Source organism: Kryptolebias marmoratus, linkage group LG19 (assembly GCF_001649575.2).
Source record: "Kryptolebias marmoratus isolate JLee-2015 linkage group LG19, ASM164957v2, whole genome shotgun sequence".
In the NCBI taxonomy this organism is placed as follows: Eukaryota; Metazoa; Chordata; class Actinopteri; order Cyprinodontiformes; family Rivulidae; genus Kryptolebias; species Kryptolebias marmoratus.
In genome coordinates this window covers 2,933,881-2,939,206 of record NC_051448.1, presented here as the reverse complement: position 1 = coordinate 2,939,206, position 5,326 = coordinate 2,933,881, and the positions used below count along the sequence as shown (strand labels likewise).

General features: G+C 44.9%; 1 long non-coding RNA gene across 1 annotated transcript in view; it reads left to right on the top strand.

The window, feature by feature from the left end:
* The window catches only part of LOC112451108, a 26,700-nt gene extending 21,374 nt beyond the window's left edge, over positions 1-5,326 (top strand). Inside the window, exon 5 of the long non-coding RNA XR_003039858.2 lies at positions 3,166-5,326. This is a non-coding gene — a long non-coding RNA (uncharacterized LOC112451108). The remainder of the gene's footprint in view (positions 1-3,165) is intronic.

The window sequence follows — 5,326 nt, the reverse complement described above, 5'->3', positions numbered from 1 at the left end:
CTCGGACTCGTTATCGGTGTGGGAGAGACTCGGACTCGTTATCGGTGTGGAGTCCATTGTGTTTTTAATCAGAGCAGAACTGTAAGAAATAAAAGTGCAGATTACGTGTTTGTTTGTTTATGTCAGAGGAGCAGATAAGGAGAACTTAGAAACAACATTTTATTTATTTTATAACTTATTTACTTGTACTCGTGTGAAAGCTGAGTCAGCAATGTTCTTCCATACATTTTTATCAAAACTACTTTTGCACACTTTCTGCTATTTATATCATTAATATATTAAAACTTTGTAGATTTTGGTTTTTGTAACTTTTACTAAATATTTGACTTTATTCACAAATGTTTTCCCCATAAAAACAAACTGAGATCAGTTCAGCTCCTTTAAATCTGTTTTGTTTTTTCCTTTTAGGCTGATATTAGATTTTAGTTTAGCTGGTTTTAGCTTTAAGCAGTTCTGCTCGTTTTAATTGTTCTTCTGATCCTTTTTGCTTCTTTTCTGAATGCAGACTGCATTTTTGCAGAAAATGCATTTTTCTAGTTCTCATTTTAACTTCTTTCTTTTCACTTCCATTTTTATCTTTTTTTCTCGCAGTTTAAGCATCTAAGCTGCTTGGTTTTTGTTTAGACAACACTTTTCTGCTTAAAGGGTGTTTCAATAAATACTTCTGAAACGTGTTAGCCTGCATCCAGGACGCCTGGACTTCAGTGGCCTAACCTCTCTTTGTGTAAATAAATTTAAACGTTAAGCACCTGAACAAAAGGGGATCTAATCCCTCCTAATCCCTCTGTTCTCAGAGAAAACTGACCTGTTCATTTCTGCGTGCGGACTGCAACCCGGCTTTTAGTTTCAGTATCTGAAACTGGTCTAACTGGTGGCGCGGCCTTTTGTTACCCAACCTCTAACACGCTCAGCTGGTGTGTTTCCTGTTCCCATCTTAAAAATGTGTCATCAGTAATCCTAACATTATATAAGATGCTTCTTGGTGATAGTCTAAAGCCGGGGTGTCAAACTCCAGGCCTTAAAGCTCCGCTGTCCTGGAAGTTTTAGGTGTTTCTGCTCCAACACACCTGATTTAAATGGTTTAATCACCTCCTCACCAAATCATCAAGTTCTCCAGGAGCACGGCAACAAGTCATCCATTTAAAGCAGGTGTTTTAAAGCAAGAACACGTCTAAAACATGCAGAGAGTGGCCCCCCGAGGAACGGAGTTTGACACCTGTGGTCTAAAAGCTGCTATTTCAGCAGAATAAAAGCAAAAACTCCTGTAGAAGACAGGCTTGTTTTTTCTTATTTGTGTGTTTTTTATACAGCTTTTAAAGGGAATCAGCTCAATAAAATGTACTAGGATGGGTATGGGTATTATTTCAACTTAAACAATTAGAACTAACGTTTTTAAACCTAAAATCGGAGATGAGTCATTAAAATAAAACAGATATCAACCATCGTGAACCTCGACAGCCATATGAACAGCACCGTTTCCAAAATGCTGATTACATTCTCAGTTTAGTTTAAAGTTGGGAGCTTAGTTAAGAGGAAGTGTAAATAAATAAATCCCCTCTGGAAGGACGGGGCCTTTTTGTGTCCTGACTGAATGCAGCTGAGTTTAACGGCTGACTCACTCCCGTCACGTCAGCGTCTGACTGACCTACCCTAACCACTGTTTACCTAACCCTTATTTTCTCTGAGTCACAGTCCAGCCATTGTGTCGTTTAAAGGTGACATGTGTTGCTTTGTTGCAAGTGTTCAGCACACTCGAGCTGTTCTAATGTTGAAATGAGTGCTTTAAAAATTAGCACGGGGTGTGGAAGAGGGGGAAAATTACGAATAATACAAATAATTCTGTTACTGAAAACAAATAATTTGATTCTCATTCTTCACGGGTTAGGGGTCTGGGTCAGGGGTCATGGACGGGTTAGGGGTCGGGTCAGGGTTAGGGGTCAGGGGTCATGGATGGATAAGGGGTCAGGGGTCACGGTCGGGTCAGGGTTAAGGGTCAGGAGTCACGGTCGGGTCAGGGTTAGGGGTCAGGGGTCACGGTCGGGTCAGGGTTAGGGGTCACGGTCGGCTCAGGGTTAGTGGTCAGGGGTCACGGTCGGGTCAGGAGTCACGGTCGGGTCAGGGTTAGGGGTCAGGGGTCACAGTCGGCTCAGGGTTAGTGGTCAGGGGTCACGGTCGGGTCAGGGTCAGGGGTCACTCATGGGTGGTGAGCTGCCTCCCTCTCTGCCAGTGTTCAGTCCATAAATACAAATAAACATAATTCCTTCTTGAATCTTGTCAGACGTCATGTCTCAGTTCCCGGTCGTATCGCGGCAGAACGGCACATGAGAGGAACCCGAGGAGGCGGCAGAAAACACTCACACGTTCTGGGGATGACATATTTAACGTAAAACTGAAAGCGGGCCTCAAACGGCGTCTGCAACGTGGAGAAATGTGGGGCGTCTGCAAATATAAACAACTCAGGCCAGATTACGGTTTGACATTTTAAAAACGCTTCTTGCTGAGATGATTTTAGCGCCTCCTGAGGTGAGGGAAGGGAGGAAACCACCAGTTTCTTCTTAGAAGCACCATTTTGGCATCGGTTCAGTTACGCAACAAGCAGGCGGAGAGCCAAACAGAGGCAACACGTACAACTAATCATCCAAGATAAAAACCAGATTGTAGACGTATTTTAGAGCTTAAAAGCTTCAACAGTAATTTTATTTTTACCAAAGAAAGTTTGACTTCCTCCGGTTAATCTCAGCTGCCGTCTGCATGTTATCTTCTCTTTTTGCGTTCTTGTTTACGTGTTTTAGTCCAAGTGTTCAAAGCTGAGATGTTCTAACTAGATTTTATTATCAGAACAAAACAAAACACACAGTTCTGAAAACTTAATGTTGGAAATGGCGCCCGGCTTCAGATTGTGAAAGATCAGGTGGGAAGGGCTTGAAACCACTTTTAGAGAAAAAGATATAAAAGTGTACTTTTTGCCAAATTTGTCACCAGAGGAGCAGAAAACATTTTAATGTAAAACATAAAAAACATGGCGACGAACTCTTCCTCCATTTTATATCACAAATACTGGTCAATATTTCTGTTCCTCTACAGTAAATATTCTATTCTGTATGTCTTCATCTAATTTGTATTATATGTCTTTAATTCATCACTCTGTTTTTTTTTTGTCCTCAGGAAGAAACAACGCAGAACTTTATGAAAAACCTTCAAAGACCAGACCTGTGTCGTGTTGCAGCTTCTTTCTGTCTGACCTGAATTACATTTTTCTCTCTCACTTCTATCTTTATTCATATATGTTTAAACTGTTTTCTGTTTTATTTGACTTCATGTGGGACTTCCAGGCCTTCAACCAATCAGTTCAACATCACCAGAGTGAAACTGGACCGTCTTTGTTCCGACCATCTGCTCCCCTCTGAGACCCAAGTTTCATCGAAGCGAAACGGTCAGAAACCGCCCAGAAACAAAAAGAGCTGGACGTTAGGAACATTCAGGGAGTTTTACAGATGTTCGTGCAGCTCACAGGCCATTGACAGACATCTGGAACAAACATCAGCTGCGGTGACAAGAATGAAGAATTCCTGTCTGAACGTGGCTTTTTAAAACAGCTGCAGGGCTGTTAGGGGTTGATGCGTGTTCTAACACCAGGTCGGAGCAGGAACAACCCGGTGAACACAAGAAACAAGGAAACCGTCGGTGCAGCTTTCACCAAACAGCTTCAGGTTTAGACATAAAAATGAGCCGGTGAGGATCAGGTTTGATGTGAAATAAACGCTCAAACATCCTAACCTGTTTACCAAGAACACAGAGTCTGTTCTGTCACAAAAGACAGCTCAAAGAAACGCACATCTGCACAGATGTGATCGTTTCTGTGTCCAGGACATGTTTTACCAGATTTGGGACAAGATTGACAATCATTGTGTCGTCAGTTCATCTTAATAAATGGTTTAATATAATATAAAAACAGCTACTTTATTATTGCCCATGTCTGTGTGTCTGTTAGCAAAATATCTCATGAGCCGCTGGATCCACAAATGTAATTGATTAGGTTTTGGAGGCAACCCATTTCAAGATGGGTGCCACAGTAAACAGAAAAATGGCTGTGATTCAGTCAGTTTGACAGAACCTGAGCTCAGGTCTGGTGTGGTCGTAGCTGAGAGTTTCAATGTTTTATCCAACTTAAATATATTTAGCTTGTGTGAAACTGAAGAAGTGACACGCAGCAGAAGAGATGGGCCCGGTGCATCGCACCGCTCGATTGGTTCACACCTTTAAATTCGACCGCCGTCCCCCCCGGCTTGGCTCGTATCCTGCACGGCCACATTTCGCAGCAGATGTTTCCCGTCGAGCTGCGTGGGAGAGACTCCTGTTTCTCTTGGAATACGAGCCGCAGATGGCAAGAGCGGAACAGGAAAAACAGAAAGGTGTGTTGATAGATAACACGCCGGATCGTGCCTCCGTGCAGAGAGAGGCGCATTTTTGAGCCGCCTGTCTCTGATACTTGAAGAGGGATCCAGCTCTCTGCAGGAAAAACAGAAGTTTTAGGGAAATTATCAAACTGCTGAGGTTGTAGAAACTGACTTCAGACTGACCTCTTTTAAAGAGGAAGTGAAATAAAATAACAAATTAATGAGTTCTCACTTGTTTCTTTTAGTTAAACATCATCATCAAACCCTCCAGGGCTCTCTGATTTTAAACGTTAATGACTTGTTTTTAGAGTTTCTATGGGCTGATTGTGTTGGCGGAGTTACCTCATTGGTTGGTGACGTAGAAGGAGGTGGGGCCAGCTGAGGCAGACAGCTGAGGAGGTTCTTGTCGCAGCGTTTATCAGGGAAAATGGAAGCAGAAGAAGAAGGAAGGTTTGTTAACAGGAGGTTGGTTTGGAGAGATGCTGTCGGGGAACTGGAGCCCCACGTTTCACCAGAGGAACCCCCGAGCTTTACGATGATGTCACCACACAGTCTGCGAGGAGTTTCACCTCCGGACGGCGGAAGGAGGCCGGTGCTGGACGGAGGCAGGAGGAGGTCAGTGCCGGTCGGATAGCAGGAGGAGGCCGGTGCTGGTCGGACAGCGGGAGGAGGCTGGTGGCGGGAGGAGGCCAGTGCCGGTCGGTCGGACGGTGGGAGGAGGCTAGTGCTGGTCGGTCTTACGGCAGGAGGAGGCCGGCGCCGATCGGACAGCAAGAGGAGGCCGGTGGCGGTCGGAGGCAGGAGGAGGCCGGCGCCGGTCGGACAGCGGGAGACAGCCGGCATCAGTTGGACGGCGGGAGGCAGCTGGCGTCGGTCGGACGGTGGGAGGCAGCCGGCGCCAGTCGGACAGCAGGAGGAGGCCGGTGGCG